The following is a 21,148-nucleotide window of genomic DNA, read 5'->3' on the forward strand; positions in this document are numbered from 1 at the left end:
AGATCTGCGCGTCCCCTCCTGGGAGTCCCATCCACTGGAGCTCTGCGCAGAGTAGGGGCGACACTGGACCCTGTATGCTGGTTGGGAGGGGAACTGGAAGAGTGGGCTTCATTCCACGTGTAGGGGGAGCCCCCAAAGAGTCTGTAGCCAAGGAAGTGACAGGGTCTGATTTGCTTTCAGAGGATCTCTGAGGCTACTGGGAGGAGAAGGCATGGAGCTGGGTGAGAACGGAGGCAGGGAGGCCTAGGAGGGGCTGGCGGTGATGAGGCTGGGGTTGCGGAGGAGGCCACACGAAGGGAGACAAAGGGAGGCATTTGGGAAGCATCCAGAAGTCGGGTGGATGGGACCTGGTAACAGGTGGGAGCCAGGGGCTGAGAGGCAGGGAGGACTCAAGGGTCTGTAAGGACAGCTGAGGGAGGACGGGTGTTATTTGCAGATTGGAGGAGCCCTGGAGGAGGAGCCAGTCTGTCTGGGGTGCAGGAGGGCAGGGCGACAAAGATCCAGTTTTGGCCAAGGTGCCTTTGGGCCATGAGTGGGGACATGCAGTGTCAGTGAGGGTGGCTGGGGTTTCGGGGCAGCCATGACCCAGTCGAAGCCCCTCCCCGGCCCCTGGCCTCCAGCAACATCAGAACTTGTGGCCTGTTCCTTGGGGCCTCGGGAACACGCAGATCTCATTCCCCACCCCAGTTTCTCTGGAAGGAAAACACCCAGGGCCTCGGTGGAACTGGCATTAATTTCCCTGTTCGGCTCATCATTCCATCATCACGAGCGAGCCAAACAGATGACCATTTCGTCATTGCGTCTGCCCATGCAGGGCTTCCGTAATCTGATCACTTAATCACATGCTTATTCCATGAGGACGGAGGCACGGGCAAGCTCTGGGGCCCACTCCTTGGGCAGCGCATTTTGGACCAAGTCCCTTAGCGTTCCTGGCTGCCTCCGTTTCTCTGCCCGCCTTGGGAATCCAGACAGCCTCATGGCAAGAGGAGATGAGGCAGTGGTTGCAGAAGAGGCTGATCTGTCAGCCACAGCAGCCACGAGGTGCTGGCAAGCTGTCTGCAGCCTGTGCTGCTAGGAGGCAGAAGCTTCAGCAGCTTGTCCTCTTTGTGGCCTAACACACGCTGCCCGTCTCCCCACTTGCATGGAAGCCGCAGGAGGACAGGCAGTTTGTCTATTTGGTTCATCAGTGCCAGGGACAGTGCCTGGGACAGTGCCTGGCACATGAGGGAGCTTAGGGGGAGTTTATCGAAATTTCCCATTTGTCTTTTTGTTTTATTTTTAAGACAGTGTCTCGCTCTGTCGCCCAGGCTGGAGTTCAGTGGTGTGATCTCAACTCACTGCAACCTCCGCCTCCTGGATTCAAGCAATTCTCTGCCTCAGCCTCCCAAGTAGTTGGGACTACAGACACACGCCACCACACCCAGCTAATTTTTTTTTTTTTAAGAGATGGGGTTTTACCATGTTGGCCAGGCCGGTCTCGAACTCCTGGCCTCAAGTGATCCACCTGCCTTGGCCTCCCAAACTGCTAGGATTATAGGCGTGAGCCACCAAGCCGGGCCATGGCCCCATTTGTCTTAAATCCAGTTCTGGGACCTTCTGCTTCTTTCTATGTAGGACCCTAGGGCTATGAACAGCTGCTGGCCACCCACCTTTCCATAAAACAGGGCTAATGACAAGGATTCCCAGGCAGGACTGTTGTGTGGATGAAATGTGATCATCCACGTGGCACCCCCAGCATGTACCTGGCACACTGCAAGTGCTCACTGCTGTCTGCCATTGGTATGATGTGGAGGTTTACTCCCCTATCTAAATTTCAGTGAGGCTTCAGGCTGACCATGTCAGAGCTGAGCCTCAGTTCCCCTTTATAAGATGAGATGTGATGTGGCCCCCACCAGGCGTTGGAGGGATTCTGGAAGACACACAGAAGCCCATTAGCAAATGCTTGGATGTGAAGGGGAAGCACATTTCCTACTGGGATTTGCAGGCTTGATGGTAATATTCTTTTTTATTGTTTGTTTTTGAGACGGAGTCTCGCTCTGTTGCCCAGGCCGGGGTGCAGTGGTGTGGTCTCTGCTCACTGCAACTTCTGCCTCCTGGTTTCAAGCAATTCTCCTGCCTTAGCCTCCCAAGTAGCTGGGATTATAGGCGCTCGCCACCATACCCAACTAATTTTTGTATTTTTAGTAGAGACGGGGTTTCACCATGTTGGTCAGGCTGGTCTCAAACTCCTGACCTCAAGTGATCCACCTGCCTCGGCCTCCCGAAGTGCTGGGATTACAGGCGTGAGCCACCGCGCCTGGCCAACATTCTTGCACATTGTAAAGTGCTTTAAAATACAGTAAGTGGCCAGCGTGGTGGCTCACATTTGTAATCCCAGCACTTTGGGAGGCTGAGGTGGGCGGATCACCTGAGGTCAGAAGTCCGAGACCAACCTGACCAACATGGAGAAACCCCCTCTCTACTAAAAATACAAAATTAGCCTGGCATGATGACACATGCTGGTAATCCCAGTTACTCGGGAGGCTGAGGCAGGAGAATCATTTGAACCCGGGAGGTGGAGGTTGCCGTGAGCTGAGATCACGCCATTGCACTCCAGCCTGGGCAATAAGAGCAAAACTCTGTCTCAAACAAAACAAAACAAAACAAAACAAAACAAAACAAAACAAAACAAAACAAAACAAAACAAAACAAAACAACAAAAAGAGATCAGTAAGTGCTTCCATATCTGATCTCAGTTATGGCGGACAAGGTGAGGTTGATCATTTTACAGTTGAGGAGAATCAAGTCCAGAGAGGGACAATGACTCTCCAAGGTCACACAGCCAGCGGGTATGCTAGAAGCCACCTCTTCTGCCCACCTCCCCCGCCAAATGGGGCAGCAGGAAGGAGAGGACCAGGGGAGGGTGGACATGGCCGGAAGCTCCAGAAATGTCTCCAGCTGCGGAAAGAAAATTCAACCATTATTCTGGACAGAGACCTGGCGGCTGCAACTGCTTCCTCTTCTTTCCTCACCTCCTACATCCAAACCAGGACCCACTGGCTCTGTCCACATCAGTCCACATGCCTCTCCATGCCCGTGGCCCCCATGCAGGCTGGGTCGTCACCATCTCCCTGCTGGAGGACTTCACAGGGCAGCTGAGCAGTGCCCCTGCTCAAACGCCAAGGCCCTGACTCATCCCTCCTGCTTCCACCCTGGGTCCCCGGCATGCATGATCGGGCCTGCTCCCTCCTGGCCTCATCTCCCCCAACCTGCACCCCGGCTCACTGAATTCCAGCCATACTGGCCTTTGGGCTAGCTCCCAACTCAGGGTTCCGTGCTGGTGGTTCCTCCACCTGGGATGCTTCTCTGTGTGCTCCGTATAGCTGGCTCCTTCTCAACCTTCAGTTCTCTGTTGAAATGTTGCCTCCTTAGAGGGTACCTCTCCAATCAACCTATTTAAAGGAGATCCCTTCTGTTACATTTTTCTTCCTGTATTTTCATCTGCAGCGATTCTTGCCACTGGTAACCCTCCTTTCCTCCCCTCCTCTGTCTTGTCTTGTTCAGGAACTGCCTCTCTGCTGGGGAGCACCTTCCAGAGAGGCAGGGACCTGGGACATCTTTGTCATTTGGGGAATCTTTCTTTGCACCGGCCAGGCATTTAGTAGCTGCTCAGTGGATATTTTTTATTATATTTATTTATTTTTAAATTTAAAAATTTTAATTTTTTTTGAAGATGGAGTCTTGCTCTGTCGCCCAGGCTGGAGTGCAGTGGCACGATCTCGGCTCACTGCAACCTCTGCTTCCCGGGTTCAAGCAATTCTCCTGCCTCAGCCTCCCGACTAGCTGGGACTACGGGCGTGTGCTACCACGCCTGGCTAATTCTTGTATTTTCAGTAGAGATGGGGTTTCATTGGTTACGAACTCCTGATCTGCTGGCCTACGGCCTCCCAAAGTGCTGGGATTACAGGTGTGAGCCACCGTGCCCGGTCAATATTTTTTAGATAAAATAATGTATTCATCCGTAAGTAGTGATAACCCACAGCTGCGTGGGGTTGTTCTGAGCTTTCTGTGGATGATGCCTGAGGCCACTCCACATGTAGCTTCTGGCACAGAGCAGGGGCTTACAGATGGTGGCACGGGTCACCCCCGGGATGGGAGTGGATGGGATGCAGGGGCCTGGGTCCCGGTCTCTACCATGCCTGGCACAGCTGCACGGAAATCTGCCGAATGCTTGAATGAGAAATTTACAGGACGGAGAAACAGGGGTTAGTCATTGTCCTCCACTATTGCTTTTGTTGCCTAGGAACCCTCTACCCCCACCCTCAGAGGTGAGTGACTTTGTGGAGTGAGGAACAAGGAGTGAGTGACCCAGAAAGTAGAACAGGCGCCCCGGGAAGGCAGAGGGACAGAGGGAGGCGCGGGAGGGCGCTATCTGTGGGATCCAGAGCTGGAGGAGGTGCCGGCTTCCTGGTTGGGTGGAATTCAGATTCACAAAGATTCCCCTGGTATCCGCAACTTACAGAAGGAGTTTAAGATAAGGAGACGCGAACTCCTGCACATAGCTCCAAACATCAGCCGAAGGATGGGGGAGATGGAACCTAACGGCAGCTTGGCTGGAAGCTCCAGGGGACTTGGATTGGCTCCGGCTTCGTATGGGTCTCCAGGGGTCCCCAGATGACCCCTGAGCCCATAAGAGCTGCCTGGTATAGGATCTCTGGGGGTGCTTGGGATCTGAACTGTAGATCCTTTAAAAAAATACATTTAAAATTTTAATTAAAAAAAAAAAAAGAGACAGTGTCTCACTGTGTTGCCCAGGCTGGTCTCGAACCCCTGGGTCCAAACGATCTTCCCGTTTTGGCCTCCCAAGGTACTGGTATTACAGGCATGAGCCGCCTCACCCGGCCTGAACTGTAGATCCCTAGAGCCTGATATGGTGCTTTAGTCACCAATGCAGATTCTGCTTCACCGAGATCCTGACCCTTGTCCTCCTGTCCTGGGCCCCTCTAGGGGAACAGGGTGGGAATGCTTTGGGACATCCACCTGGGCTCCATCCTCCTCATCCCAAGGTGAAACTACTTGAACTTTCCAAGAGGGTCAGGGTTTGGAGAGAAGGGTGTAGCCCAGCAGGCAGGAGAAATGACCCTGGTTCAAATCCCATCTCCACCACTTCCTAGCTGTTGAACCTTAGACAAACAGCTCAACTTCTCTGGGTCTCAGTTTTCTCTTCTGTAAAATGGGGATACTGATTGTTCCTCCCTAATGTCGTGGTGGGGACTCCACGAGGCAACATCTCTGGACTGTGTGGCATGACTCTCGGCCTCTGGAGCCGCATTTGGGCCCTGGGATGCCTTCTGAGCTGACAAAGTTCTTGCCCTGGTGGAGGCATGGGGGGCTTCCTGTTTTAAGCTGGGTCCTACATCGTGAGGGATGCAGCAATCACAGGCACTCAGGAGTGCCACCATCACACCAGCAGCAGCCGTGTAAATGGTGGCAAGAGTGACAGTGACAATAAGGCAATGAGAATCAGCATTGACAGAGTGCCCAGACCCTGCTTCACGCTGCTCTGAGCACCTTCCAAGGCTCATCCACGTCACCCTTACCAAGGATCTGGGAGGTGGATTTTGTCACTCTTCTTGTTTCACAGACAGAAAAGTCACACTCAGGGAGCTGAAGTGACTTCCTCAAGGGCACCCTGTTGGGACTCAGTGGTGGCGGCTCCAACCCAGAAGTCTGGCTTGCAAGTCTGTGCCCTCAACCTCCCTACCGGGCTGCCTGCTTTTTGTCCACCCTGTTCCTCCTACCTGAGCTAATGTCAACTGTTCTTCCTTCCTTTTTCATGGGCATTTTGCCACAGAGGGGGATGGAGGTGAGGGTGTGGGTAGTAAACTACAGGGAACTGACATGGGTGGGGCCCTCTGTGACACTGGGCTCCCCATATTTGTTCTGCCTGATTGAGGGCCTTCTAAGGCTGTAGGGGTTAATGGGGACAGGACTGACTAGCAGTGGGGCTTGGTATTCCCTGCTGAACTGACTTGTCTCAAATCACCCAGACCCTTCAAGTCCAACTCAAGTTTTGATGTTTCTGTGAACTTCGTCCCTGCAGGCCTCCCTGACGAGGCCATCCCTCTTATCTTCCCTATCCTAGGGCTAAGAAAAGAGTCAGGGCTTTGGAGTCTGTGGGGTCTTGATATGGTTTGGCTGTGTCCCCACCAAAATCTCATCTTGAATTGTAGCTCCCACAGTCCCCACGTGTCATGGGAGGGACCCTTTGGGAGGTATTTGAATCACGAGGGTGAGTTTTTCCTACGCCGTTCTCATGATAGTGAATAATAAGTCTCACGAGAGCTGATGGTTTTATAAAGGGCAGTTCTCCTGCACAAGCTCTCTTGCCTGCCACCATGTAAGACGTGCCTTTGCTCCCTTGCCTTCTGCCATGATTGTGAGGTCTCCCCAGCCATGTGGAACTGTGAGTCCATTAAACCTCTTTTTCTTTATAAACTTTTTACTTTATAAATTCTACCCAGTCTCGGATATGTCTTTATTAGCAGTGTAGAAATGGACTAATACAGGTCTGGATTAAAATTCTGCCTGTGTGCATCAATTAAAAAATCCACAGTTAATATTATACTTAATGGTGAATGACTGAAAACTTTCCCCTTAAGATCAGGAACAAAACAGGGATGCCCACTCTTTCCACTTCTGTCCAACAATGTACCAAAGGTTCTAGCTAGGACAGTTTGGCAAGAAAAATAAATAAAAGTTGTCCAGATTAGGAAGAAAAAAGTAAAATGATCTCTATTCACAGATAACATGATCTTGTATATAGAAAATCATAAGGAATACACACACACACGCACACACACACACACACAGATTAGAACTAATTAATGTATTTTGCAATGTTACAGGATACAAGATCAATATATAAAAATGGATTATATTTCTATATACTAGCAATGAATACTCCAAAAATGAAATTAAGAAAACAACTCAATTTGCATCAGCATCAAAAACAACAAAGTACTCAGGAATAAATTTGACAAAAGAAGTGTAAGATTTGTATGCAACATTGTTGAGAGAAATTTAAAGAAACCAGGCATGGTGGCTCATGCCTGTAATCCCAGCACTTTGGGAGGCAGAGGTGGGAGGATTGCTTGAGCCCAGGAGTTCAAGACCAGCCTGGGCAACATAAGGAGAACTCGTCTCTACAAAACAAAAAAAATTAGCCAGGCATGGTGGCGTGTGCCTATGATCCCAGCTACTTGGAGGCTGAGGTGGGAAGATCACTTGAGCCTGGTAGGTTGAGGCTGCAGTGAGCTGTGATTGTGTCCCTGCACTTCATCTTGGGCAACAGGGTGAGACTGTGTCTCAAAAAAAAAAAAAAAAAAAAGAAATGAAAAGAAGACCTAATTAAACAGAAAGACACCCTGTGTTCATGGATTAGAAGACTTAATATCACTAAAATGGCAATACCAACCAAACTGATTTACAGATTCAATTCAATCCCTATCAAAATTCCAGTTGGCTTTTTGCAGAAATTGACAAGCTGGTCCTAAAATTTACATGGAAATGCAAGAGACCCAGAATAGCCAGACAATCTTGAAAAAGAACAAAATTGGAGAACTCACACTTTCTCATTTCAAAACTTACTACACAGCTATAGTAATGAGACTGTGTGGTGCTGGCGTAAGAATAGCCTATAGATCAATGGAATAGAACTGGGAGTCCAGAAATAGACCTGTACATTTATGTTCAATTGATTCTCGACAAGGGTGCCAAGACCATTTAATGGGGGGAAAGAACAGATTTTTCTATCCTTTGGACAATTGTATATACAAATCAAAGGAAGGAAACTGAATCCTGACCTCACACCATATACAGAACTTAACTCAAAATGGGTCATAGACTTAAATGTAAGAGCTAAAACTATAAAACTCTTGGATAAAAATAAAGGAGTAATGGCTGGGCACAGTGACTCATGCTTGTCATCCCAGCACTTTGGGAGGCTGAGGCGGGCGGATCACCTGAAGTCAGGAGTTCGAGACCATCCTGGCCAACATGGTGAAACCCTGTCTCTACTAAAAATACAAAAATTAGCAGGGTGTGGTGGCAGGCACCTGTAATCCCAGCTGCTCGGGAGGCTGAGGCAGGAGAATCGCTTGAACTTGGGAGGCGGAGTTTGTAGTGAGCTGAGATCACAGCACTGTACTCCAGCATGGGTGACAGAGCAAGACTCTCTCTCTCTCTCTCAGATATATATATATACATTTGAGTAAATCTTTGTGACCTCGGATTAGGCATATGACACCAAAAGCACATAGACAAAACATAAATAGAAAAATGGACTTCATCAAATTTAAAAATGTTTGTGTTTCAAAAGACATCAAGAAAGTGAAAAAGATAAACCATGGAATGGGGAGAAAATTTTGCAAATCACATATCTGACAAGGGACTTATATCTAGAATACGTAAGGAACTCTTACAACTCACTAATAGAAGACAATCCAATTTAAAAATGAGGAAAGGATTTGAATACACATTCCTCCAAAGGAGACATACAAATTTCAATAAGCACATGAACATCAACACCATTAGTCATTAGGGAAATGCAGCTCAAAACCACAATGAGATGCCACTTCACCTTTATGGGATGATGGACAAAAACAAGTGTTGATGAGGCTGTCGAGAAATGGGAACCCTAAAGCATTGCTGGTAGGATTGTAAAATGGTGCAGTTACTTTGAAAAATAGCTTGGCAGTTCCCCAAAATGTTAAATATGGTGTTACTATGACCCAGCAATTCTACTCCTAGGTATATACCCAAGAGAACTGAAAACATATAGTCACACAAACACTTATGCACATTATAAGCATTTTATCTTTATTTTTATTTTTGTTTTGAGATGGAGTTTCGCTCTTGTCACCCAGGCTGGAGTGCAATGGTGCGATCTCAGCTCACTGCAACCTCTGCCTCCTGGGTTCAAGCGATTCTCCTGTCTCAGCCTCCAAGTAGCTGGGATTACAGGCATGCGCCACCACACCCGGCTAATTTTTGTATTTTTAGTAGAGTCGGGGTTTCTCCATATTGGCCAGGCTGGTCTCGAACTCCTGACCTCAGGTGATCCATCCGTCTCACCCTCCCAAAGTGCTGAGATTACAGACGTGAGCCATCTTGCCTGGCCAAGCATTTAAATACTTACAGCAGCTTTATTCATAATCACCAAAAGATGGAAACAATTCAAATGCCCATCACCTGACGGATGGATAAATAAAATGTGGTGTATCCTACAATGGAATATTTTTTGGCAATAAAAAAGAATGAAGTATTGATACACGGTATGACATGGACGAACCTTGAAAACATGGCGCTAAGTTACAGCAGTTAGACACAAAGGCCACATTTCCTGTGATTTCATTGATATGAGATGTTCAGAACAGGCAAATCCATAGAGGGAGAGAGAGGACAGATTAGTTGTTGCCAGGGGCTGGCAGGAGGGCAGGATGGGGAGTGACTGTTAATGGGTAAGAAGTTTCTTTTGGGGGAGAAAAAAATATTCTGAAATTTGACAGTGGAAATGGTTGCACAGCTCTGTGAGTAGACTAAAAACCATTGAGTTGTACACTTTAAAAGGGCGAATTGGAGGCAGGCAGATTGCTTGAGTCCAGGAGTTTGAGACCAGCCTGGACAACATGATGCATGGTGAAACCCTGTCTCTCCAAAAAAAAAAAAAACAAAAAACAAAAAACAAAAATAGCCAGATGTGGGGGAACATGCCTGTAGTCCCAGCTACTCAGGAGGCAGAGGTGGGAGGATCACTTGAGCCCAGGAGGTTGAGGCTGCAGGGAGCCGTGACAGCACCACTGCACGCCAGCCTGGGCGACAGAGTGAGACCTCATCTCAAAAAGAAAAAAAGGTGAATGTTATGGCATGTGAATAAGCAGTTACTCAAAAAGAAAGGGGGCTCATCTCTAACTCACAGGAAATACAGGGAGAGACAAACGAGTTAAATGACACTGCAAGGGGCTGGGTTTGGTGGCTCACGCCTGTAATCCATGTATTTTGGCAGGCCGAGGTTGGCGGATCACTTGAGGTCAGGAGTTCAAGACCAGCCTGGCCAATATGGCGAAACCCCATCTTTACTAAAAATACAAAAATTAGCCGGGTGTGGTGGAGTGTGCCTGTAGTGCCTGCCCAGCATGGGGGCTGAGGCAGGAGAATCGCTTGAACCCAGGAAGTGGAGGTTGCAGTGAGCCAAAATTGCAAATTGCATCACTGCACTGTAGCCTGGGTGACGGAGTGAGACTTCTCAAAAAAAAAAAAAGACACAGTGAGGAAGCAAATAGACCAATCCAGGTTGTGGACATTTGTAGGACACTGGCCCCCGTTTCTTCAATAAATCGATGGCATGAAATGGAAAACTTAAAAAAGTAATAGGACATAGCAACCACATGCCACGTGGAGATCTTACCTGCATCCTAACTTGAACAAATCACCTGGGAAATGACCCTGATGAGAATATCTGGGAAATTAGATGACGCCCTGGGTATCACTTGATCCCATGGAGAAGCTGGAATGAGAATCCCAGCCTACCGGATGCTGATCCCTGGCTCTCACCTCCTTGTGTCCCTGTGGACATGGTGGCTGCACCCAGCATTTGACGTGTGTGTGTGTGTTTGTGTGAGTGTGAGCTGGGGAGGGTGAGTTCACCTCTCTGAGGCCAGCCGAGGCCCGTCCCGAGGTGAAAACTGTTTTCCTCTTGCAAGGGCACAGTGGACACTGGAATGTCCTTTGAGCTGGCCACAGCTGTCACACAGGGCCTCAGTCCATGCCGAAGCCTCCACCTCTGTCCCAGGTCACCCTCTGCCCCCCTACTCCGGATGTCCAGGAGCCAGCCTCAGCAGCCCAGGCAGCTGGACAATGGGGCCTTTGGAGGCTGGGCCAGGCCTGTGCCTCAGCTGTGGGCTGTGGCTGAGGCCACCACAGAAGGCTGCTTGTGGCCGGGCCGGGTGGCAGCCAGAAATAGGTCCCGCTGGGCGCTGACTCCTGCGGCCCCGCCCTGGGCTAGGCCTGGGAACGTGGGTATTTGTGGAGCTGATGGGAGGAGACCTTCATCAGGAAAGCGGGTCTATTTTGGGGCCTTGGGGAAGCGTGTTAGAAAAGGGGCCCCAGCCTTTAGCGTTTACCCTGAGCCCCTGCCTTTCATGCACAGGCTCCTGAACCTCCCGGGGTTGAAATCCTGGCTCTACCAGGCTAGCTTTGTGCCCTACGTGCTGTATGGTCAGTCACTCCACTCTGAGCCTCGCTCTGCTCATCTGTGTGATGGGGACGAATCTCGACAGCTCCTTCATGGAGAAGATGCGGGCACAGCACCTGGCACAGTCTGTGCTCACCAGGTGCCTGAGGTCATTGGGCTTCCCCTCCGCCTTCCTCCCCTCCGCCCTGGCTGGGGGCTGCTCCTACTGTTGTGGTCTCTCCCAGCTCCCGGGCTGGCTCTGCAGGGCCCTGGAAGGTGGTTTGGGGCGCACACTAGCCTCACCGTTGTTTGGGGAGATGGAAGCGCAGAAGACCTGGCAGAGCCTTGCAAGTCCCTTGCAGCTGGGCGGCCCCTCCCCTCCCGGCTGGCTCCCTGGTTATCCACAGCCTCGCGGGCTCAGCCCTGGACCGCAGCCTCCGTCCTTCCATCATGCACCGGGGCCCTGCGGGACTCATGCTCAGCGCTGGCGGTGGGAGAAATTTCAGCCGCCTCCCCCCACGAACTTCTACGTCTGCTTGTCTTGGTGATGGAACTGCTGGCGGAGGAGCTCTGCGGGTTTAGGCCCGTGGTCCGTGGGGAAATACAGACCACGGTTCAAAGCCAGAGTCAGAGGGCGGCAGGGGGCCTTGGAGAGGGAGAGAGATAGGAGTCGTGTGTAGCCAGCTCTCCTGGAAGCCGGGGGCCAGGTCTCCCCCTCCCGGCCCCTGTGTGTCCTTGAAGCTATTTTTATATGTTGCTGGAAACCAGAATGACAGCCAGAGCCAAAGCGCTAGGAGGTTTCCCGTGCACCGTGGGTCTTGCCCAGGGGACCATGGGCCATTCCCAGCAGACTGATGGAGCCAGTCCAGAAACTCCACTGTGTGGATCGGGGAGCCTGGGTCCCCCATCCCTTACCAGCTTGGAGGTCACTGGCACAAAAATGAGAAACAAGGACGTAGAGAAGCGATGGTGAGGCTGCAAGTGTTCTGGGGTCTTTGAGCCCTGCGCGAAAATCCAGTATGCTCATGGAGTTCAAAACTCGTTCATGGCTGGGTGCAGTGGCTCACACCTGTCAATCCCAGCACTTTGGGAGGCTGAGGCGGGTGGACTGCTTGAGTTCAGGAGTTCGAGACCAGTCTGGGCAACAGTGAGACCGCTCATCTCTCCAAAAATAAAAAAAAATTAGCTGGGTGTGGCGGCATGCACCTATAGTCTTAGCTACTCGGGAGGCTGAAGTGGGAGGATTGCTTGAGCCACAGGGAGGTCAAGGCTGCAGTGAGCGAGTGAGTGCACTCCAGCCTGGGCAACAGAGTGAGACCCTTTCTCAAAAAAAAAAAAAGGAATTCATTAATTCACCGCTGACCTCTTTACTCATCACATATTTAAGCAGAATCTTGTAGGTGCTGGCGGGGGTGGGGGTCACCCACAAAACTTCCAGGGCCCTGCTCTCAAGGCACTCACGAATCTGCCTGCTCCAGTCTCTGGCTCAGAACCCTCCCATGGCTGCCCATTGCCCATGGAGACAGTGGGATCTTTGTACTCTGACAGGAGCAAGTCACAGAAATGTTGCCTGCTCACCTGCACCTCATGAGAGAGAATCCTCACCTTGCCCGTTGGGATCTCCCCCACACACCCCCTTTTTCCCAGTCTGGTCAGGACCTTTCAGGGGGCGACTGAGGGGACAGGACTGGAGCAGGATGGGAGAGGCTGAGATGCGCACTTGCTGGATGAGCTCTGTGCTGTTGTTTTTGGAGGGACTCTGGAAAAAACAGAAAGAAAACAAAGAACTGGAGTCACCCAGGCTAAGCTGGATGGAATGAAGAACCGAGTGAGCAGAAAGAGGGCAGAGGACTGCAAATGGGGGTTCGGGGGGTGGCACACAGTACAAGGGTCCTGGAGGGAGAGGTGAGGGGGCTGAGAAGTCCTGCTGAGGGGTATAAATTGGACTCTCCTTAATGTGACACAAAAAATATTGAAAGTCCCTATAAAGAATGTTGGGTTGCTGCCCCGAGCTGCTTTGGTGAGACTCTGCAGAGATGGGGCCACACGGGCCCTGGAGTTACTCGAGTTACATCTGGATGGCTTGCAGGGCTTTCCATGATCTGTGGCCCACCCAGCTCTTCAGCTTTACTGCTCATCTTCTTGCCTCTTCCCTCCCCTAAATCCTCATCTAAATTCCACCTTCCAGCCTGACCTGGTTCTTCTGACCTCCCTGAGAGCATCTTGCTCCCTGCTTCCCACAGCTTTATGGTAACAACTGCCTGGGACCTGTCTCCACCCCCATCCCGTGGCTCTTGTCTGCTGGGCCCCAATTCTCCTTCCTTGGTCACCTGTTTGAAATGCACAGACTGACTATTTCTCTCTTGCTTCCTACTGTGGTATCATTTTTAGTTCCACCTTAAAAAGAAGAATATGAAATTAGTGCACAGGTAAATTTTCCTAGCCTTTTCTTAGAATAATCCAAAGAAAAAACCCAGAATATCCAGGGAAGTGAGCTTGGCTGGTCACTTTGTCTTGCTGGTTCACAATGAAACATAGTGATTCATTCATTAAACAAAAATTATTTGGTTTGGGGCCAGTGACATAAATATACTTAGTGGAACTCAAGCCTATAATCCCAACTCTAACCCCCAAACCAAATCTAAACCCAGTTCTAGCCCCAATACCAACCACAATCCTAAAGCCAACCCTAATCCCAAACCCATGCTAACCCCAATCCTAACCTCAACCCTAAATCTAATCCCAAGCCTAACCGAAACACCAAAACCAACTCTAACCCCAACCCAACTCTAAACCTAACCGAAAACTCAACTCTAACCCCAGATCCAACCCTAATTCTAACCTTCCTGTTAAAAGTCTTCCTTCCTTTCCTCCCTCCCTCCCTCCTTCTCTCTCTCTCTCTCTTTTCTTTCTTTCATGGAAATGGACTCTCTCTGTCACCCAAGCTGGAGTGCAGTGGTGTGATCATGGCTCACTGCACCTTCGAGCTCCTGGGCTCGAGCCATCCTCCCACCTCAGCCTCCTGAGTAGCTGGGACCCACAGGCATGCACCTGTGGGTCATACCTGGCTAATTTTTGTATTTTTTGTAGAGATGGGGTTCTATTATGTTGCCCAGGGTGGTCTCGAACTCCTGGGCTCAAGCAATCTGCCCATGTCGGCCTCCCAAAGCGCAGGGATTACAGGTGTGAGCCACCATGCCCAGCCTCAGCCTTCCTTTTCTTTCTTAGTGCAATGTGCAGAGTATGATGAAATGCATTTCTGATTCTAGATAGTCCAATGCCTTCAGATTGGAACCGGTAGAAGGTGAGTGAAACTGGATGGAATATCAGCCCAATCCCGGGAATCACTTTGAAAAACAGGGGTGTGTATTTTAGTTTAACTCCCCAGGAGCCTATTTTGTGGCCATTTTCAAAAATCAAGATCCTTAGTGTGACCCTATCTAACTGGCTTTCCATGGACTCCTCCCTTGCCGGCTTCTGGACACAAACATTGTCCTTGCACGCATGCCCAAGCTCCTACTGGCCTCCAGGCTCAGAGCACCCACACGCTGTTCCCTTTGCCTGGAATTCTTTTCCTCCACTCCTCACCAGGCTAACTCTGGCTCAGTCCTCAGGTCCCTCTTAAACGTCACCTCCTCAGGTAGGCCTGCCCTGCCTGGCCCTCCCCCAGCTCCTTTTTATTTCCTACGTGCTCATGGCTCATGAGTTTTCCTTTCAGGGCATATATGGATATTTGTGGCTGCGTGTTTGTTTGCCTGTTTATTTCTTTAACGTCTGTCTCCCCAGCCAGACGGTGACCTCTTTCAGGACAGGAATGTTTTGTTCACAGTTGTAGCCTGGGTATCAAGCACAGTGCCTGGCACACAGCAGACTTGCAGAAAACTGTTGAATGAATGAAGGAGTGGATTTCCCACTTCTTCCTAAAAGTGAAACAGATTTCAGCTCATTGAAACTCCTGGCTAGGGGGTATTTGTTGGTCTCAGGCCCTGCTCTGGGCCCTGGGGAAGCCAGGTAAGAGGGACCCGGTCCCTTGGTGCAGCCATCTGTTTCTGCCTCCATTGAACTGTCTCAGGCTTACTTAGAGATTTTTAAGAATCCATTTTCTCATTTCAGATTCTCCTCCACGTGGAGTGGGAAGTCGGCAGGTATCATCTTCACTCCTTCACAAGATGCTTTTTCCCAGAGAGGCAAAAACGCCCGTGAGGGTGACCCGGCTGGGCGGCAAACCCTGTCCTGTCCCCAGCTCTTGGCACTGAAACTTTCTTTCTGCCCCTGCACCCAGAAATGCTCATCTGTGTCTACCTCCGGGAACTCAGCAGCCTGGATGCTGCATGGGACCCTGAGGGACTGCAGTACCATCTTCCCATTTTGTCGACAGGCACGTTGAGGCAGGTACTGGGATCAGGTTTGGGCAAATGAGCCGCTGAGAGGGTAGATTCTTCACCTACGAATGAGGTCCTTCTTTCCATAGGGGCAGGAAAAAGGCTTGTCATAAGGGTCACTGCTGTTATTGGTCACCTCTGGGTGCGAGTCCTGGGCTAATCGCATATCTTGTGGGACCCTGACAACTACCCCATTTATCAGATGAGGCAAAGCAAGGCTCAGTCACTTGCACAACGCATATCGCTAGTAAGCGTTGCTGGTGGGATCACACTCAGCACTTTATAGGCAAAGAAAATCCCAGGAGTGCCAAGGAAACGCTGTCAAGATGTTGTCAAAAATATGCGGTACGACGTCAGCCCGGTGAGCATCTTCTGCACTGCGGACCGCCCGGGGTCGGGTCACCCGGGCCCCGCCCCGAGCTTGCCGACGTATCGGCCCCGCCCCACCCTGCGCCCTCCCGGCCCCGCCTGCTCCGGGCGCGCTCGGCTCCGCCCCCACGGGCAACACGGCCTCCCATTGGCCGCGGTTTCCATGGTTACGCGGGCCGGCGGAGCTGCGGGCTCCCAGACACGTGTCCCCGGGAGCCGCCCAGAATTTGACAGGGGACCATGTGCGCGGCAGCGCGGGAGCGAGACAAAGGGCCGGGGGAGGCGGGGAACGAAGCCGGGCGGAGGGGTCCGCGTGGCCCGCGCGGGGATGGGCCCCGCGCTTCTCCTGCGAGCAGGGCACCCCCTCTTCCTTTTTATTTTGAAGGAAAGGAAAAAAGGAATTGCTACGGAAAGCGAGGTGGGAGAGGAACCCAGTCAATCTCACCTGCTCCCCTTCCTCCAGGAAGAATTGGGTACACGGGCATCTGAGAACCCGCAGGGTCTCTGCTTATGCCTCCCGGCCCTGAGTTTCTAACCCTACGTTGACCTCAGGCCTTGAAGTTTAAATTCTGTTTCTCTGGCTTGTTCTAGAACCGAAAGCTTAATAAGTGTGGTTGTTTTGATATTCGAAACATGAGACCTAAGGCATCGTGGGGGACCTCGCCTGCATCCATTCGCCTATCCATCCTACAGCAGCGACTGCACCCCTGATTGTGATGACAAATACACCCCCATCCCTGGGCTCCGTGCCCACTGCTGGGTTGGGCTGCTCCCTCAGGTGCGGCAGCCAGAGGAGGTGTGGACTCCCATCCCACGCGTTTATCCTCCTGCAGCCTCTTGAGCTTGGTGGCAAAGCCGTCCTTCCAGTCCCCAAGCCAGATGTCCTTGATGCCCTTTCTCCCAGCCCCATCCCCATCGCCAGTTGTATCAGTTTTCTATTGCTACTGTAACAAATCACTACAAATTGAGTGGCTTAAAACAACATACATCTACTCTCTCACAGTTCTACAGGTCAGAAATCTGACATGGTCTCAGAGGGCTAAATTCAAGGTATCTGCAGGACAGTGTTCCTGCTGGAGGCTCTTGAGGGAGAATCGGTTTCCTTGCCTTTTCCAAGTATAGAGGCCGCCCACATTGGCCCCCTTCCGTCTTCAAAGCCAGCAATAGCTCCGACTCTTTCCTCCCTAGCATCGCTGTGACGCTGACTCTCCTGCCTCCCTCTTCCACATTTAAGAACCTTGTGATTACATTGGTCCTCCCAGATAATCCAGAATAATCTCCCCATCGCAAAACCAGCTGATTAGCAACCTCAATTCCACCTGCAACCTTAATTCTCCCCTGTCATGAAATATAAGAAGGAGATCCATATGTTCCGGGGATTGGGATGCAGACATTTTAGAGGCATTGTTCTGCCGACCACGCCATCCTGACAGTTTTACCTCTGGAATCTCTGCAGTCCACCTCCGCCTCGCCATTCCTGCACCACTCCCTTTCTGGTTACCCGCTATTCTCCCAAGATGCCTTTAGTAGCACCTATCCACTGTCGTCATCTCTCTAACCTCCCTCTGTCCACAGTCCCCTGGGCCCCCACTCCAAGACAAAGATGCAGATGTCGCTACTTCCATGGCACTGTCATCTGCAAGGGAGCATCCTAACTCTCCTTGGACACACACAGGCCCTCAACCTGTCCTACCCCATTGGTTCCTCCGGATCCATGACCCCTCCCACCCTCTGCCTCACACCCCGTGCTCCCTTAATACTAAATCACTTCTGGTTCTCTTAAGATCCTGGGGCATTTGGTTCTTCCTGGCCTTGGCCTGTGTGGCTCCCATTCTCTGAACTGTCCTGCCCACCTTATTCGCCTCCCCCAGGAAGCCTCCCTGACCCCCCAGACCCTTTCATTGCCCTCCCCTGGAACAGAAATGTGCTTTTCACTGACTGGATTGGCCCAAAGAGATCTGAACTTGAGGCTGCCACCTCATGTCACTGAGAACCCTCTGGGGTGGGCACTGTGCCTTGCTTGCCTCTTTGGTCATAGTGCCCAGTATGAAATTGGTCACAAAGTAGGTGCTCAATGAACTCAAATTGAACTAAACTCAAGGACTTGGTGGGGGGGTGGTGGTGGTGAGAAGATCAGCTGGGCTGTTTGGGGAAGTAAAGGATAAAGTTGGATGGAAAAGCACGAGGACCTTGGCTCTGTTTCTGGTTCTTGGAGTGGAATAATAATGACAGCGACACCACCGGTGGCTGGCCCCAAAGGCCGTCCCATGCCAGGCATACGCTAAGTGCTTTATGAGAACATTATCGATCAGTTCTCACAACAGCCTTAAGAGGTACCAACTCTTATCAGCATCCCCATTTTAGAGATGAGGGCCCTGAGGCTAGGCCACGAAGCTATCTTGATCTTGGCTGTCCCTGATTGGAGGGTGGTGGGAGTTGGGGACAGGTGGCTCTGGCAGGGACCTGCAGGGAGGTTGCAGCTGGCCTGGCCTCTGGAAACAGCCACCTTCATGCTCTTCCTCGAAGTCTCTTTTCTTTTTTTTTTTTTTTTGAGACAGAGTCTTGCTCTGTGACCTAGGCTGGAGTCCAGTGGCATGATCTCAGCTCACTGCAACCTCCACCTCCCAGGTTCAAACGATTCTCCTGCCTCAGCCTCCCAAGTAGCTAGGACTACAGGCGCCCGCCACCACACTTGGCTAATTTTTGTATTTTTAGTAGAGATGGGGTTTCACCATGTTAGCCAAGATGGTCTCAATCTCCTGACCTCATGGTCTGCACCCCTTGACCTCCCAAAGTGCTGGGATTACAGGTGTGAGCCACCGCACCCAGCCCCCAAAGCCTCTTCTTTCCTCGCTTCCTGTTCTCTGTCCTCATTATTCCACCAGCCTATTGTCATTTTTTCCCCTTCCCAGCCTGCCCAGCCAGGATGTGCGGCAGGAGGTTCATTTTTGAAAGTATAAGAAGCGCCGCCGGGAGTGAGTGTCTCACGGGGACAGAGTGTGCATTTGGGAAGATGAGACGGTTCTGGAGATGGATGGTGGAGATGGTTACACAACAACGTGAATATGCTTAAAGCCACTGAATGGAACACGTACAAATGACAAAAATGGTAACTTTCTGGTATGGATATTTTACCACAATAAAAAAAATTGCTAAAAAAATTGTAAAGAAAAAGTGCTTTGTGTTTGCCGAACTTTTGAGGATGGGCCGCCCACTGCACATTTGCCGTTTCCCAAGCGCCTCCCACGGGCCAGGCCACGCACTTCCTCCTTTCATTCTGGAAACAAGCTTGAGGAGAGAGGTGGCCTCCGCCTTGCAGATGAGACTGAGGTTCGGAGCCTGGCAGGGGCAAGGCTGTCTTTGCAAACCCAGCAGGCCTCTCTCTGGTTCTAAGGAGCCCGGCAGGGACGGGGTAGGAATTTGGGCTCAAAATGGGCCTCTGGGCTGCGGAATCTTGAGCAAATTGCTTCCCGTCACTGATCTTCCTCTTCTGACTATTGGGGACAATAACAGTGTCCTCCCTCATGCAGGGGGAGGATTTGCTGAGATGTCGGAAGGTCCTAGCACAGCACCTTGGCCACCAACAAAAATGAAATTCTCCTCAGAGCTCTCCACGATGCCTCCCTTGCTGTCCAGAGGACAGAGGGCTGGAGGTAAGGTCAGGAGACCCGTGTCAGGGTCTCAGCCCTGAGGCTGACTTTGTCTGTGACCTTGGGGAAGTCCCCTCCCTTCCCTGGTCCTCAGGCTGCCCTCTGTAAGTTAGGAGAGTGGGTAGAGTCAGCAGGGCTCTCTGGTTCTGGTTTTCTGGGGTTTCTCCCGTAATCCTGGCCCTGTCCAGAATCAATGTCCTCTCTCCCACCTGCTCTCTGGGTGGAGGGGTCTGGGCCCATCTCCAGTTCCACCTTTGCCCTCCACCCCGTCTTCTCAGGAGCGTCTAACCCCCAAGCAAGAGGAAAGGGAGGGGAAGGCGAAGGCAGCAGAGTTCTTGATCCCAGGGTATGAGTCGCTGCCGGACACCCAGACCTGGCTTCTGACAGAAACGCCAGCAGGAATTCCCCGCACCTCCAGTGTGAATCCTGTCCGGCTTCCTGCCATTGGCTTGAATTGTTGCCTGGTAACTCTAGGTGTAAATCACCCCTTCCCCCAAACTACATGCTTTTTTTTTTTTTTTTTTTTCCTGAGATGGAGTTTCGCTCTTGGTGCTCAGGCTGGCGTGCAATGGTGTGATCTTGGCTCACTGCAACCTCTGCCTCCTGGGTTCAAGCGATTCTCCTGCCTTAACCTCCCAGTAGCTGGGATTACAGGCATGTGCCACCAGGCCCGGCTAATTTTTGTATTTTTAGTAGAGATGTGGTTTCGCCATGTTGGCCAGGCTGGTCTCAAACTCTTGACGACAAGGGATCTGCCCACCTTGGCCTCCCAAAGTGCCGGGATTACAGGCGTGAGCCACTGTGCCTGGCCTCCCCACAACTACATGTAAGTTTCAGGATCTCAGAGACACACTTCCTTTTGCCTGTCTCTTCTACCATCTCCACAGGGCTGGGTCAGGGGGGCGCTCCCCAGATATCCCACAGTTTTAGGGGGCCATTTAGCTGGGATCCTGGACACTGGGAGCAAGAAAAAGAGAAAAATGGTGATTCCGAACTATAGGCTTCTGGAGGAAGAAGACGTGCAGGGGAAGGCAGGCAAGGTCAGCACTCTGGGGGCTCCAGCAGATGCCAGGATGGTGCACACTGAGTGCCTGGCACATGAGGGCTTAGTGACAGGACCTGGGCTATGGTGGTCACTGGTAAGTCATAATATTAAAAAACCCTAATGGGACATCCACAGTTGCTGGATGGAGAAAGGTAAGCATTTGGAGACATTTGACCACGATGGTAATTTTCACACTAGGTGATGCTTTAGGGGTGATCACTGCATTTGAGGCACTGTGCTGAGCACTGACAGTCAAATCTCGTTTACATCTTAGAATGAGGCACAGACTGTTGGCTTCTCCATTTTACCGATGGAGACTGTATTAGTCTGTTCTCACATTACTGTAAAGAACTACCTGAGACTGGGTAATTTATAAAGAAAAGAGGTTTAATTGGCTCATGGTTCTGTGTAATTTACAAAGAAAAGAGGTTTAATTGATTCATGATTCTGAAGGCTATATAGAAAGCATGGCTGGGGAGGCCTCAGGAAA

Source organism: Hylobates moloch, unplaced genomic scaffold (assembly GCF_009828535.3).
Source record: "Hylobates moloch isolate HMO894 unplaced genomic scaffold, HMol_V3 SCAFFOLD_10, whole genome shotgun sequence".
Classification (NCBI taxonomy): domain Eukaryota; kingdom Metazoa; phylum Chordata; class Mammalia; order Primates; family Hylobatidae; genus Hylobates; species Hylobates moloch.